This window comes from Callospermophilus lateralis, chromosome 11, assembly GCF_048772815.1.
Source record: "Callospermophilus lateralis isolate mCalLat2 chromosome 11, mCalLat2.hap1, whole genome shotgun sequence".
Lineage (NCBI taxonomy): Eukaryota > Metazoa > Chordata > Mammalia > Rodentia > Sciuridae > Callospermophilus > Callospermophilus lateralis.
The window spans coordinates 89,056,725-89,074,332 of NC_135315.1; the positions used below are offsets into that span (position 1 = coordinate 89,056,725).

General features: G+C 36.9%; 1 pseudogene; it reads left to right on the top strand.

Moving 5' to 3' along the window:
• The window catches only part of LOC143410661 (histone-lysine N-methyltransferase SMYD3-like), a 100,125-nt pseudogene that overhangs the window by 59,317 nt on the left and 23,200 nt on the right, over positions 1-17,608 (top strand).

The following is a 17,608-nucleotide window of genomic DNA, read 5'->3' on the forward strand; positions in this document are numbered from 1 at the left end:
CAGAAGGTGATATTCAAGCTGAAATATAACAGCTAAAAAAGAGTATTTGGGGAGAAGAGGAAATCCAGAAAGTTCTTCCTCCCTAGGCATCCATCTGAGCATGAGGTAGGAGAAATCTGTATTGACCATAGACCTGAAGAGCTACCAAGGAGGTGACTGGAACACTTGAACCAGTGTCATGAGGTGAGGCTGCGGAGTTAGTCAGTGGACATCTCAGTGAGATGACATTGTTAAGTCATGTTTTAAGCCACAAAAGACAAAGTATATTGACTGGAAACTGAAAAGGCATAGCAAGGCCCCAAACAAGAAAAATATCTCTGTGGCTCAGAAAAAGAAAAGAAATGCCCCTGTGCCCTGGCTCTGAGATAAGGCTGGCAGAATGGCTGGCAATTTGGCTTCTGCATTGTGACAAGGGCCACTCTATGAAGTGGGAAGTAGAGTAAGGTTCTTAAAACCAGGACTGTTCATAAATGAGAGGGCCATTCTTCCTCTTAGCAGGATGCTGCTGAGTGCCTAGAGCAGTGGCTTAAATAAAACTCGTGTGTGTTGAGGGTTAGGATCCCAGACACAAGATCCTGACCAGGGCCAGAGCCAAACCACCTCCTGGCTCAGTGACTGGATTTTTCAAAATTATTGTCATCAAGAGTAGAATCACTGACCCATCATTTAAGATTCTGTTCAAGATGAGTAAACAGAGTATCAAAACAGAGAACCAATGAAATCCACAAACAAAGGATAATTTACACCATACAGTAATAAAATGATAGAATAAAAGTTTTAAATATATTTTAAAACCTTAAAAAAAATAAAGGAGAAACAGTGTCCTCTGGGGCAGAAGAAACACACATGAAATGGGAAATGGAGAATAGGAACAGAGCCAATTGGAAATCTTAGAAATAAAGCTATTGCTACTGAAATAAAAAGCCAATAAAATATATTGAATTAAAAGATAGTACTAGAAGAATTTACCCATAATGCATCTCAGGAAGAAAAATAAATTTTTAAAAATTATGAAAGAGCAATTAAAAGGCATGACGGACATTTGAGACTTTCCAAAAAACTTTTAACAAGAGATTCCTGACAAAAGAATAGAACAAATGATGAGCACATTTTTAATTTTCCATAGTTCATAAAAGACATGAGCTCTCCAGTTCAAGCATATTGCCAAGTAACTTTTTAGGGTAGGGACCCTAAAAAAGCCCTAGGCATGCATAGGAGCACTGAAGCTTTAGAACACTGAGGACAAACAGACAGACAGCCCAACTTCAGTTTTCTCAGCTGCCACCCAGTGACTGGATGGCAAAGCCCATAGGAGAATGTCCTCAGTGACTTGAAGAAAATAATTGTTAAGCAAGAATTCTGGCTGTAGCTAGACTCTCTTTCAAGAGTGAGGGTGATATGAAGAAATTTTAAGACATACACAGAATCTTGCTAAGAGAATTATTAAAGAATGATTATTGCAAGAAGAACAGTAAAATTCAGAGAAGTTGTAGGATTCATAGAATGACGGTGAATATAGAAATTGTTGAAATGTCAGGAAACAGAACTTACAATTGAACCTAAATGTAATAACTGTTCTTCCCATGTTTAGACCAAAAATTGAACTTATACCAAAACTGAAATTCTAGACAAAAAATGATAAAGACAATATGAATCCACATATACTGTCATAAATGTATGTAGATTATGATTAAATAATAGATTTAAATATTAAGACAGATTAACAGGTAAGAAAGGAATGAAGGAGAGTCACACACTGCTTTAGAAGAAAACCACACCAAGGGATTAAAAATAATGAGATGGAAATAGATATATTAAGAGAACATTAACCAGAAGAAAACTGGGCTAACATCATCTTTATCAAATTATGCAGATTTTAGGACAAAAGTATTAGTAGGAATAAAATTCTGTGCACTCATAAGAGACAGAGGCAGGCAGAACCAGGTCACATGGGGCTTGTTGGCCATGGTTCGAGGTCTGCATATCATTCTAAGCTATATGGGTAGTCACTGCAGAGCACAGCTCTATGGAGGTAGGGCAGGGGAGGGGTGCAGGGGGCACTGGACAGGAATGGGTGGGGCAGAGCAGGGATTGGATGTTCTTCTCATGAATGCTAATAGGGGTTATTTGGAGGCCATGGGAAGCTCTGGTGCATGTTGCTGAGGGGTGACATGAGATGTACACCTCTGGGTGGCATTCAGAAAGCAAGCTGTAAAGCTGGTAGAGAGAAAGTGTTGTGACCATTTTAAACCTATCCTGAGTCTCAACTGGAAAGCTGGACAGATTAATGCCACAGAGTCTGTGCCCTAGGCAAGTGCACAAGTAAGACTTCAGAAGGAAGAAGATATTTTCTGACTAGAAGTGCAGTGGGGCAGGGGGGTTGGGGTTGTGGCTCTGTGATAGAGAACTTACCTAGCACATGGGAGGCACTGGGTTGGATCCTCATCACCACATAAAATAAATAAATAAAACAAAAGTATTGTGTCCATCATATATATATATATATATATATATATACATATATATATATATATATATATATATATATATATATATATATATATATTTAGTTGCGCCCTTTTGGGTAGGAATTTACATTGGGTGGAAGGGGCTGGCCATGTATACAGTGGGGGGGTGGGCATGAGGCTATGCTTCTGGAAGTCAAGTCTTAATCCAGGAATATTACTTTTAACAAGTCTTACAACTATGGGAGTGAATCGTGTCATCATTTTGGTCCTGGGTGGCAGAAGCTATCAGGATGAACACGTGAAGCCAGTGTGGGATCCTGAGAGGGTTTCACAGTCTTTGAACTTTGGTTTCTTTTCGAAGAACCTGCCTCCCATGCTCTCAAATCCTGCAGGTTGCTCCTGCCCAACAGCTGCTGTTAGGGCCATTGTTTACAAAGAGGACATATATTAACTATAGACAATTTTGTCTGTTCAACAAAACAGATATTAATGAAGTCATGGCTGTCAGATATGTTGGTAGATTCATCATTATCCTGACACCTCCCTAGATGTAAAACAAATGGAACATCAAAAGTCAGTGATTATTGAGAAGAGAAATTGGCAAATTGTGAGAACTTGAATAAATATCCCCTGAAGAAAAAGATGAACATATAAACTACCATGAAGCTCCTAGGACATGGTCAGTCTTCTTATCTGTGTTCAGAAAGAGAGCATGTTCAGAAAAATGACATAAGCAGAAGTCCATGTGCACCCTTTTGTGTAGGAATTTACATATACCACTCACACACACAAAATATCCAGTGATTCTGTGACAGTGAAAACTAGAAAGTATGAGAGGAGAGCCCATAAAGGAGAAAGAAAGGAAAGGGATTCTAGAGAGAAGTGAGAGGGAAGGGGAGGAAGTCAGGTGGTCAGGTGGAAGGGGCTGGCTGTCCTGCAAAAGCCCCTCAGCTTGGGCTTCTTCAGTGTCTTCCAAACACATTTAATCTCTGGGCATCAGAAACTGGCTGGAAGCTAAAAATGACCAGGATTTTTGTTTAATAAATTGAATTTCTGTGGATCAAATGCCTACTGATGCTCATATGAGTGCACACAAGTCCCCCATCCCTTCCTCCCTCTCTCCATTTCTTTCTTAAAAAATGGATAAACTCATTACCTAGAGAAAACAGTAATCCATTTGGCAGAGCCCTGCTCCACAGCCCCACTCAAGAAAAACACAGACAGTAAGTACATAAACCTTGGTTACTGACAGAGACACAGTGTCACCGTGCCCTGAGTTTGGGACTCCTCCCATTTCCATATGCTATTTTGCAGTGCTGTGGAGCTTAGCAGGATAAACCAATCCATTGCATTAATAAGCATTGTAAGTAGTACTTTGGTGCCTGAGAGGGATTTGAAAAGACTCTCACTGTGCTTGCCAGACCTCTTTTCCTAGGTGAAATAACATGCTGTCTTCTCCCCAGCTGATTTCACTCTCCATAAAATGCCCAAAGTTGTTTAGTAAAGTCATCCCTTGTGGATGAGGAAGAAGGTAGCCAGATTGAGGAAATGACTGAGATCTCAGATACCAGGGAAGAATGACTTGTCTAGTAGGGGTGAAACTTTCTCATGATACCACTTACTGTAGACATACAGCCTGGGTGAGCTCACCTGAAGCCTTCTCTCTGCTCCCTATCTCCCATGCTTCATTTCTATGAGAAGGACCAAATCCGCAGTCATAATTACAGAAAGGAGTTATTTACATCATCTGATTTTATTTTCCCTGGGTTTTCGAGGTAAGTGTAATACTTTTCAACTGAAAAAATATAGTTTTCTTGGGAATGTAGAGCATAGTGGAAAAATCACTTATTTCATAACAGGAAATAATGGACATAATGATGAGCTAAAACAGAGTGCCATCCAGAGCTTTGGATTAAGATTTGGTCCTGCAGCTGAGTTTCAGCTTTTGGCTGACCCAGAAAAATGTGAGACCATCTTTCCCCAAACTAGCAGTGTCCTCGCAAAAGATTCAAGTAACAGACCAAAGAATCACAGAGTCACTCACCTTCTGTGGAAGCTAGCCTGTGGCTTCAAAAATAAGACTACCCCTCTAGCTGAAAGAGACTTTTTCTTTATGTGCTTGTGGCTTTCTCTCATTTCCTGAAAGTATTCACATTACTAGGTGCTGGTATAGAAAGTACAATCATTTTCAAGACCAAGATCCTGCACTTGAACTTTACTAAAACTTACCCTGACCCTGAGGCTCTCCCTCTCCTGGACCTCATGCATGAGTAAGTGGTAAGAGTGGGTCCTGTCTGATGTGTCCCAACTAATCCAGCATATAGGGTGTCCTGCTGTTCACTTGTCACTACAGTATATAATCCTTATTTTATACCCAGAATTTTATAAACTTTCTTATTTAAAAAAAATTTCATTGTAGATGGACAGAATATCTTTGTTTGTTTATTTTTATGTGGTGCTAAGGATCAAACCCAGTGCCTCACATGTGCAAGTCTAGTGCTGTACCACTGAACTACAACCTCAGCCCCTAAATCTTTGTAATCAGTTGAATAAAGAAACAAATAAACTCATTTTCTTAGTGTGTCTCTCATAGAGTAGCATGCCACATTAAAGTTGGGTTTTTCTTTGGTTAATAGACATGGAGCAATGCTTTTCATCTAGGAAGTCCTAAACTGTGAGCAGGGAAATTCATTAACCACAGAGCATCTTGGTGCCAGGAGGGATTTGAGAACAGCTAAGAGAAGACAACTATCAGTGTTGAGTGGAATTGGAAAATGATAAAAATGGGAAAATATAGAGCTTATGAAATTGCCTGGTGCCAATATTCAATGTTAATGAAATGTCCAGTATGTAGACCATATGTGAATATAAATAAACATAATCTTCAAAGGTCAACACCAAGGATTTGAGGTCATCTCTTGTTTGTAGATGAGGGGTGATCCCAATTTATGGATGAGGGGTGATAGGAGCATTTGCTTCATTAGGGAGCTGCCTCTGAAAATACCTTTAAAAGGACTTAGATCAAAAGGTATTCAGGTCCAAGAAGATGGCACATTATAATGAACTGGACCTAATGCCACAGGGTACCTTGTCAAACTTACTTTTAATTAGGAGGTCATCTACAGACCTTCTGGACTCCAGTAGCTCCTTGTGCCATATTTCAAGTGGAACTCTTTTTTTAATATTATTTTTTTAGGTGTAGATAGACACAACACAATGCCTTTATTTTTATGTAGTGCTGAGGATCGAACCCAGGTCCTGCCCATGTTAGGCGAGTGCTCTACAGCTGAGCCACAATCCCAGCCCTCAATGCACTCTTGACCTCACCTTTGAGGGTATTTCCATGATAGAGGAACTTAGGTAATGCGTCTCTGAGCACCATCCTCTCAATCCTTGTCTAAACTTCCTCCTGAAAGGATGAAAGAGTAGCCCCAGGGGCTGGGGTTGTGGCTTAATGGTAGACCACTTGCCTAGTATGTTTGAGGCACTAAGTTTGAGCCTCAGCACCAGATAAAGATAAATAAATAAAGGTATTATGTCCATCTACAACTAAAAAAAAAAAAAAAGGAAAAAAAAAGAAAAAACAAGAGTAGGCCCAGTTTCTAAAAGCCATGGGTAGTAATAAAAGATACACTATTTGACAAAAAATTAGGATAACAACCTGAGTGAGTTGGACTGTTTCCTTATTCTGGACTTTAATATTTAACCTATAATTCCCCCCTCCCCTGGAGACAAGAACTAAACAAGAGGAATGATAAAAAGAACACACAACCAGAAGCAGATGTCAGGAATACAGCCACTAGTTTAGCAAACACACTAAGCACCTTTTGTGTTTCAAGCATTATGCTAGATCTGCAGGACATGGAGTTTGCTTCATAGGCTAGATGGACCTAGGGCAACTTTGGTAGACTGCTTCATCATCCATAAAATGACAGGGTTGACACAGGTGATCTCTGTTTTTTTTCCTAGCTGTAAAGAGTGTATGATTTGTTTAATCATTAAAAGCAGAGAACACCTACCCCTTTACTGTGTAGTCATATGCCAAGAATATCACCTGACCTCCCTAGTCATATGAAAGGTTAATAGAGGTAGAAGAATGCAGACATCAGATCTCATAGCACAAATCCTTCCAGATACAAAGATATTAAAAAATATAAGAAATGCCTGGAGGATGCTTACACCCCTTTCACCTTTTCCTGTTCACTGTGGTGGAGTCTGTCCAGTGTTTTCAAGCCCTTCTGACATTTGCTTCAAAGAACTAAGCAATTTCGTGGACATTTCAGTAGCAAGCTTGAGTGTGTGATCTGTACTATTTTTCACCCCAAAAGTTGACAGCAATTGATTGTCAACTACCTTACATGTGAAACTCAGCTTTCTATGGTCAGGTTTTCAAAATCCTGTGAAGTACTTGTGTCCCAAAATATATTTTCCTCCCATTTATGGAAATGTATTACATGTTTCAAATTTTACCCATTAAAAATTCTTTTAATAAAATTTTCTTTTTCAAAATGCAATTACAAGTTGGGCATGGTGGTGCAGGATTTTTGAAGACAATGTATTCCCAGCAGCTTGGGAGGGTGAGATGGGAGAATCACGAGTTCAAAGCCAATATCAACAATGGTGAGGCCCTAAGCAACTCCGTGAGACCCTGTCTCTAAATACAATACAAAATAGGGCTGGGGATGTGGCTCAGTGGTCTAGTGCCTCTGGATTCAAATCCTGGTACCAAAAAAAGTAAGTGAATTTCATCTCTGAAATTATCAATAATTAACAGCTGAAATGAATCTAATAAGACTGATTATACTTTTCTAAAGGAGGCCTGGAAGTTTTGACAGAGTGAAGTTGGAATTATGGGGAAAGGTGCTCTGGTGAAGGCAGCATTTGTGAGACATCAGTGATAAGGCCATTGGTGAGTCCTTCTACCCAAGTGAAAAAGAAAGTTGTCCAGAAATAAGAGGGGTGAGAGGAGAATGAAGACAAATGATGCTTATTTCAGATATTTGAGCTGCTCATCACTGGGACTCTGCTTGATGAGTTAACCATGGAAGAGATTGCCCATGTAGGAACTTAAGAGTCCAAAGTTATGGAAACTACATGTGATTAACAGCCACATAGAACTTCAGAGGGGGAAACCAGGTTTGTTTCTCTAGCAGCAAAAATGAGATACCCTTCCCTGCCTGTTTTTTGTTTGTTTGTTTGCTTTGTTTTGTTTTGATTTGTTTTAGAAAGAATAACTGTAATTTGTGCAAGTCCTTCTAACTATAAAAATACTGAATATCCAGTGCATAGCAGGGCAATGTTTCTGCCTATAGCATGATATGTGAGTTTAAAAAGTAATGGAAATGGAACAAGGTATGTAAAGATACTCCTCTAATGAACACAATTCTGCTTGCCAGAACTTTTTCCTGCTAGCAAATTATATTACTCCATCAACTTGGCAGAACATCAATAATGTCTTCAGAGAATAGTGTGTGAAAGCTGAGCTACTCCATGACAGGATTTTTGAAGACAATGAAATTTGGCATTTCTCAATTTTCTCTGATTTTGCACAGAGGAAATGGAAGACTGTAACAAATATTTCCCACAAATGGTGTCTAAAATGGAAACACAGCTGGTAGGAACAGTATTCTGCAATGTACTTGAATGCTGGGTTCCAGGTTTTCTCTGGGAAACAGCCATGCCAGCATTGGTTTCATATTTTTCCAACACTTTTTCCCCCACTTAAATGATGGGTTTGATTCTGCCTATGGGCTTCTGGTGCAGGATTCGGGGAGGGGAGTAATTCCAGCCTGCTGGGATGTTTGTAGACTTAAATTATATTAGGGCTATTGAAATAGATTGGAAATATTTTAGTTGCCCTCTGAGGAGGTAGCACAGTGCAGAGGTAGCACAAGCAAAACTGTTGGATAGGTGAGGTTTTAGTGAGGCAGTGAGACAGACAGACTAGAAAGAACATAGACTCAGGGACCAGCTGCTGGGTTCTGATCCCAGATCCCTGGGACATTTACTTGTTATGCTGCTCAGAGTAAACCAAATACTCTCTGGGAACCTCAGAGTCCACATCTCTAATAAACAATAATAAACTACATAGTTATAATTGTTTAGTGGTATATAAAGAAATTGTTTTGTGGTATATAAAGAGCTTATCTTTATCATGCTTATTAGCATAGTGTTTGTTGCCTTTGGTATCCTATTCAACTTTTTGTCACTTTCTTTGCCTCTTAATTTTTTGTTGTCATCATTGTCCCAACCCAACCACCAACTCATTTTAATACTTATACCACCAATTCAATTTGATGCTTATTCTTAGTTCTCAGTGGTCAATGTGAGATTTATATAATCAGTGTACTATCTAGCATCTCCAAGAGTTATTACTTTTTTTCTAAAAACAAAACTTCCTACAAATTGAAATAAATATAATAATGGGATATGTATATTCTAAAAGGCTCTGGAGAAAATAATGGAGGTGAGACAGAGCAAAGGGTTCTCCACAGTGAGGAATCACCTACCCAGAAGGTGAGAAGAGGGGAAAACGTGAAATACTTGCTATGTTAGCATTTTGTCTCCTTAGGAGGGCATATAAAAAAAGCACATTTTTCTACTTGTATGTACAAATAGAACTGTCCAGGTGAGTAATAGACAGCCTTATCCTGTCTTGAGACACCCCAGCTATTCATGTTACCCTAGCTGAGGTTCTGGGGAGAGATATCCCTGCTGCATTTTCTCTGAATCTCTTATCTACAAAATATACGAGCATCCAAAATTGGTGGTTACTCTAAATATTGGGGTAGGTTCTTCCACAGAAGTAAATAACTGAAATAACCATTTCCTATTCATAGATGCTAAGATACATTTTCTGCGTTAATTCCACACTAACTTTTTTCTTTTTTTATTGAATTTTTTAAAATAAATGACAGCGGAATGCATTACAATTCTTATTACATGTATACAGCACTATTTCTCGTATCTCTGGTTGTATATAAAGTATGTTGACACCAATTCGTGTCTTCATACATGTACTTTGGATGATGATAGATACAGTGGAAACCTATGAATAAGGGAGATGTGGTAAATGAACATGTGCAGAGAACTTGGTAGTAAACTGTATATCTAAATACTTGAAATTAATGTGACTCACTCAATTTTGTTCTTCTTTTCCAAACTTGTGTTAGCGGCTCTAGTCCTTTACCTTTCCTTACAAATTTTAGAGTAATCATGTTTACATCTTGTTAGAAATTATTTAACCTATAGATAAATTTGGGAAGAGTCAATAAATCAAACTTCATTGAGTTTTCCAAAACATGAACTCAATATGTCTGTCCATTTTATTTAGATCATAGATTTCTTTCTCTCCATTTTATTTAGATCTCTGAATTCTTGTTTGTTTTGTAATTTTCAGCATACAAGTACTATGTATTTTAGATGTAAATATATTTCATTTTTGATTCATACCTAAGTAATTTTTAATGACATTATATCTTTGGTTTTTGTGTAATTCACACTGTTTATACAATTAGTTTTTGTACGTTGAATTTGTATTCTCCAGCTTTACACTTTACACTTATTGATTCTAGGAATGTTTTCAAAAATTCCTTGGGATTCTGTACTAGCAGTCCTGTCACCTAAATAGATAATTTCTTTCTTCCTTTCTAATTGGTATTCCATTCTTTTTTTTCTTGACTTCTTGCATTGGCTAGTACTTCAAGTACTATGTTGAAAAAGAGTAGTGATAACAGACATTTTGCCTTTACCTTAGTTTTTGTGAGAAAATATTCAGTCTTAGTGTTTGCCAGTGGAAACAGTATATAAATTACCTTTGGCCCAGTGTTCTTTGAATTCCTCATCAGATTATAAGTGAACTATAAATTCATGTACTCCATCCAGAATCATTTCTCATAACCTAGTGTATTTTCATCTATTGGGAACTAGTTGACTGAAATGATAGCTTCCCTTATTTTGCCAAACACCCCAAAATGCACTTCTGCAAAGGTTTTTCATGTCTCATTCTTCTCTTTTTTTTTAAAGAAAGAGTGAGAGAGAGAGGGAGAGAGAGAGAGAATTTTTTAATATTTATTTTTTAGTACTTGGCAGACACAACATCTTTGTTTGTATGTGGTGCTGAGGATCGAACCCAGGCCGCACGCATGCCAGGCGAGCGCGCTACCACTTGAGCCACATCCCCAGCCCTCTCATTCTTCTCTTACAACATTATTTAGAGCACTGATGTTGTCATAATCCACTTTGATACACCTAATCTTCTGCTCTTGCCACATCACCTTCCTCTCTAGCCAGTTATTTCCCAGGAGTTACAGTGTCTGAATGGGTCAGATGACTGACTTCAGCTGCTACAGAAACCAGCTCCACATGTCACACAGACAGTTGCACAGATTTCTGTTTGGTCAGGCTTGCATTTCTGGTCCATGATTTGGACAGTGGGAGGGGTTCTTGCCCGCACTTTCAAGCAGGCAGGTGTACCAACAGAGTGTGTCAGTGTGCATTGCACTCAGCAAAGTTGTAGCCCAGAAAAACTTCTGGACCCTGGCATTAATCCTAGTTGTAAATTGTGGTTTTTTAAATTGTCTTTAAATTTTTTTTAAATGTTTGTATGTTTTGATATTTCTTTTAATAATAAAATGGGAGTGTTGTACTGGAGGTAACTTCACTAGATGCCAATTTAGCTGTGTGAGTACCGTTTTAGTCATTTTTTTTTATTCTGTTGTGATTAGAAGACCTGATGAGAACAATTTTAGAGGAGGAAAAGTTTATTTGGGGGCTCATGGTTTCAGAGGTCTCAGTCCACAGACAGCCAGCTCCATTCTTTGGGGTTCAAAGTGAGGCAGAACATCATGGTGGAGGAGTGTAGCAGAGGGAAATTGCTCACATGATGATCAGAAGCAGAGAGACTCCACTTGCCAATTAAAAAATACATACCCAAAGGCACACACACACACACCCATGACCCATCTCCTCCAGCCACACCCTGCCCATGGTTAGTTACCACTCAGTTAATCCTATCAGGGAATTAATTCACTGATTGGGTTAAGACTCTCATAACCCAATCATTTCACCTCTGAATGTTGTTGCATTATTTCACACATGAGCTTTTGGCAGACACCTAATATCTAAACCATAACAAGTACCATTAGTGATTACCAATTTTGTCATAGGTGGCCATATTCCTTAGCTTTAAATTGCCAAAATGGCAAACAGGCCATTAACTATAATTTCAGGGAAAAACAATAGCAAATGTTTCTCAGGGACATCAATTTAAACCCAAATAATTTTACTACTGTCAAGTGTTTACATTTCTTGACTCACTTCCTCTTTGACAATGACAAACCGAACAGCATTCCCAAAAGAGATGAACCATTCTTTTCACAAACATTTATTCTCCCTTCATCTCCTTTTCTTTCTTCCACTATTTGAAAAATTACTGCTTGAGCAGCATGGACTGCATTGCTTAAAACTGTCAGAATCTTGCAAGTTGACAAGCATGAACAAAGATTAGTCATGGCTACAGAGACTCTTCTAGAAATAAGATTAAAGGGACTAGAGTAAGTTGACCTCTAAGCAGGGATTTGATTATATAATTAAGAATATAAAATGCATATACATTTCTGTAATCTTGAAGAAGTGATACATATTTGTGTTTGGATGGAAGGGTAGCTGTGCCTACCTGACCCTCAGTAGTGTCAGCACAGTCTGTTAGCACAGAACTCTCTGAAGACACAGCTATCAGAAGGACATATTTTCTTTTATAGCAACTGTGGAACTTGGAAGAGGAGAGATCATTAGAAAGCATATACCTTTTAGCTGTTTTACAATCATGTATTTTTAATATAAAAAGGCCAGTCTTTATAACATGGGGAAAATGTCATATTTAAAAGAAGAATCCATTTTCATGAGAAATGGTGATACCAGACAAATATTTTGGAGTTAGATAACCACTGGTTTAAATTCCTCCCAGCTGCCCAGTACTGTTCCAGTAAGCAAATTATACTGGGATGAAATCATATCTCTGTTAAATTAATTCTAGAGAAGGAGGTAGATTAGTGGTCTATAGAGACTAGGAAAGGCAAGGGGAAGAGGGAGAGAAACAAGTCACACAACAGGTATCAAGAGATAGGTATGAGTAATTATTTTTTGTGTTCTGTAGTGTAATAGAATAACTGTAGTCTAAAATAATTCTTGATATATTTCAAAATAACTAGAGGAACCCGGTGTTTCCCAACATAGAAATGAAAGTTTTAAGTCATAGAAATGCTAATTACCCTTATTTGATCATTATGTTGAATTATTATACTGTACCCCCTAATATGTACAAATATGTGTCATTTAAATTGTTTTAAATTGTAGCTGTTATTTTTGTTGAGTTTCCTAATTGCCAAAATGGTGATAATAGCAGTAACTATCTCATAAGGTTCTTTTTTCCCCGTAGCATTATTGAACTACAATACACATACCATAAAATTCAGCCATTTTAAGTGTATAATTCTTACTATACACTTAATTTTTACTCTTTGAGTTTTAGAAATTTTTACTCATGCAGAGAGCACCAAAATGCATTTTTAGAATACCTGTAGCAGTCCTAATGGTTTCCTTATGCTTGTTTGCAGTCACTGCCTGCTCCCATACCTAGCTCTTGGCAACCACATACTACTTACTATCTCCATAATTTGCTTTTGTTAGAAATTTTGTATAAATACAACCATATAATATGTAGTCTTATTTGATTGGTTTCTTTGACTAAGTATAATGTTTCTGAGGTTCACTCATGTTGTAGTATGTATCTGTACTCTATTCCTTTTTATTGTTTAGTAGTAGTAGTACATTGCATGAGTATACTACAATGCATTTATGTATTGACCACTTGATTATTTAGGTTTTTTCCACTTTTTTGGCTAGAATACATATAAGTCCTATGTGGACATAGTTAATTTCTCATCAATGATACTAATAGAATTCTAGGGCATATGTTTAACTTTTTCTAAAAATTGAGATGTAGGTCTAGGATGTAACTCAGAGGTAGAGTGCCCACTTCTCATGTGCAAGGTCCTATGTTCAATCCCCAGGACCACCCCCCCCCCGCCAAAAAAAATGTGATATAATTCACATACCTGAAGTTCACTCTTTCAAAGTAGACAATTTAGTGTTATTTAGGATATTTGCAAAATTGTGCACGCATCACTACTGTCTAATTCTGGAACATTTAATCACCCTAAAAGAAACTTCATCCTCCACAGCAGTCACCATAAAACCTGTGCTCACATCTCATGGGAACCCTAATTTACTTTCTGTTTCTGTGGATTTACCTATTCTGGACATGTCATATTTACATTTCATATATAAATCTTTTCTGTCTGGCCTCTTTTACATAGCATAATATTTTCAGAGTTCATTCATGTGAACTGTTCATCACTGTGGTTTTGATTTTTAGTTCCCTAATGTTAAAGCATCTTTTTATGTGCTTATTATTATTTGCATATCATTTGCATATCTTTGCATATCATTGCTTATCTTTGCATACCTTATTTGGAAAAATGCCTAACTGAAACCTTCGACAATTTCAATTGGGTCATTTGTCTTTATTTGACTTTAAGATATTGCCAAAGTGTTTTCCAATGTGCTTGTATCATTTTACATTCCTTCTAACAGGAGGGACCTAGTTCTTCCACACCTTCATCAACACAGAAAGAAAATAGTGTCAATCCCTTTGATTTTATCCACTATCATAAATGTAAAGTGGCGCTCATGGTAAAACATTTTCCCAACATCTAATGATACTGATTATATTTTCCTGTACTTATTTGGCATTTTCTTTTTAGAAAAGTCCATTAGTCCAAATGTCCCTTGTTAATTTTTCTTTTTTGTCTTCTTATTGAGTTTTTAGAATTGTTATGTATTTTGGATATACCTAATATCAGATATATATTTTACAAATAATTTCCTCCTGTCTGTAAGGTATCTTTTCATTTTCTTAATAATATTTTATAGAACAAGGGCTCTTAATTTTGAGAAATCTATTTTATCAATATTTTTCTTTTGTGAACCATATTTTTGTGTCATATGTAGGAAATATTGCCTGATTCAAGATCATGATGATCTTCTCCTTTGTCTTCTAAAAATTTTATAAGTTTAAGTACATTTTGAGTTCAGAACCTCATAATAAACTTTGTTATAAACTTTGTATACAAGTTTAGGTCAAGGTTCATTTTTCTCCCTAGACCAGACTAGACATTTTTCCAAAAAAGATACCAAAATCGCTAACAAGGATGCTCAACATCATTAGCCATCAGGGAAATGAAAATCAAAATCATAAAGAGGCATCACTATTAGGATGGTTATCATCAGAGAAATAATAACAGGTGTTGGTGAAGATTGTCAAAAACAATATCCTACTCCACTGACTTTTCCTTCTGCCTTTGTAAAATATAATTGGCTATCTTTGCATGGATCTATTTCTGGGAATTCCTGTTGTGTTCCGTTAATTTTGCAATAACACCCTGTCTTGACTGCAATAGCTTTATAGTGAATGTTAAAACTAGATTGTATAAGCCCTCCAATTTTATTCTATTTCAAAATTGTTTAGACTATTCTAATTCCTTTAAATCTCCACATAAACTTTAGAACCAGCTTTTCTCTATCATGCTTGGAGTTTTATTACAAGTGTACTAAAACTATCAACATCTTGACTGTATTCGCCTTCCGTTTTGAAAGAGTTTCTGTGGATATAGATATCTTGGTTGACAGTTTGTTTCCTGCAGGATGATGACTGTATAATTCCCCTGTCTTTCATCTCCATGTTTTGTTTTCTGATAATAAGTCAACTGTTTCCCTGTTTGAATTGTTTTTCTCTTGCTGCTTTCAAAATTTTCATTTTGGCTTTCAGCAGTTTGACTGTGATGTGTCTAGCTGAGATTTTCTTTGTGTTTATTGTGTTTGGGGACTACTGAGCTTCTTGGATCTATGGGTTAATGTTTTAAAATTTAGGATATTTTGAATATTCTGTGTGGATATTATTACTTCAAACATACTTTCTCCTTCTTCAGGTACAATCGTTATACATTACTCTCTGTTCTAGAGGTTTGATAATTTCTACTGATCTACTTTCTAGTTTGTTGATTCTTTCTCCTGCTATGTTAAATTTTTTTATTTCTCCATTTAGATTCTCTCCCACCACTATTATTTATTATTTAACTATTTTCCTTTAAATTTTTTATCATAATTTAATATTTTTAATTATTTTAATATATTTATAATAGCTGCTAAGGATTTTGTCTTGTAACTTAAATATTAAGCCTCATAAGTCAGTTTCTGTGAAAGTTTTTTTCTCCTAAATATATTTCCTACTTTCCTGGTGTTTTGCATGTATATCGTTTCCTGTTGCTGCTCTAAAAAATTACTACAAAATTAGTGGATTAAAACAATACAAACTTATTAGAGTTCTGTAGGTTGGATATTTTCATGGATCTCTGGGCCAGATTCATGATGTCAGCATGGCCATATTACTTCTGAAAGTTCTGTGGAAGTTCTCTCACAAATCTGTTTCCTTAACCTTTTCCAACTTCTAGAGTGGCTCATATTCCTTGACTCATAATTCTTTTCTGCATCTGCAAAACTAGTAATATGGCATCTCTTGGACCCTGTTTCTTTCATCCCATCTCTTTTCTCTGACCACATTTGCAAATGGGTCTCCAGTTTTAAAGCTTGTGTGATAAGATAGTGTCCACGTGTATAATCCAGGATCATTTCATAGTTTTTTTTGCCATGTAAAGTAACAGGTTCACAGATTCTGGGGATCAGGGCATGGACTGATCTCCCTATCACAGAGAGAACATAATGACTGAAAACTGAATATTTTAAGTAATACATTATAACTTTGCATTCTGTTTTGATGTTCTAAAGGTGTTTGATCATTTTGTAGTGTGCTGTTTTTGTAACTTCCTTGGACTTAAACTTCTGTGTGTGTTAATGTTGTTTTTCCTTGGTATTTTACTCTTTCTCATATTTTTAGCCTGGTTTTCTGGAGATCTCTCTGGGTCCACATAGCTTTGTAGTCACCTAATGATTTGGACAGAGGTGTGGCTCAAACCCCTTGACTTGTAAGAATTCCATTCTGTGCTGATTATTTGTATATTAGAAGGCAGATTCAGAGTTCTCAAACCTCCTTTTGGCTTTTTGTTTGTTTGTTTCTGTGTTCTCTCTTGTGTACATTGCAGTTTTCCACTGACTGGTAATATCTTTATTCAATTTATGATGCCATAAAGTGGTTGACTTGGGCAATTTGTTTTATCCTTGCTTTTTGCAGGGAAGAAGCTTTCACCACTTCAGGTCATAATTACCAGAGTCTACTTGGGTAATGTGATTTTGAGAAAAAAACTGGGCTTAAACAAATAAAGTCCTTACAGGAGTGCCTGACACATAGCAGGTGCTCTATCTAACCAAATTAAATGCTATCATCATTGTATTGTTCTTATTAGTGATAAAACATCCAGAGAGCACCATCCAAGACATATTCATAGTTGCCCATGAATTTTATTTATTTATTTATTTATCTATCTATCTATTTATTTATTTATTTATTTTTGGTAAAGGATCCTCTCTAGCATCTTACTTCAGGAAACTCCTTTACTATAGAACAGGTGTCAGCAAGTTTTTCTGCAAAGAGCAGGTAGTAAATATTTTAGGCTTTTCAAGCCATAGCCACCTACTCAGTATTGCTGCTGTAGCATGAGAATAGTGGAAGACTATGCAAATGATGAGCCTGCTATATCCCAATTAAACTTTATTTTATAAAAATATGTTGTGATTGGGATTTACCAGCAAGCCATAGTTTACCAACCCCTACTCTAGATTCACTTCCTCATATTCTACATACAAGCAGTATCAGATCCTTTGCCCAAACAGCTATACTTTTCTTTGAAAATCACCAAAGAAGAAAATATGTCTGCTTCCCAGCAACACAATGCAGTGCTTCCCAACACCTGTGCTCTAAAAGCCCATGCCAAGACTTCTTCAGGGTTTATGGGTTCTTGAGTACTTGGCACCTGTAGCAACTGATTTCAGTAAAAGTGCCCTTGTGACTGAAATATATGTAAAAAACACACATACATGTGGTATTTTTAGATACCATTGTAGAT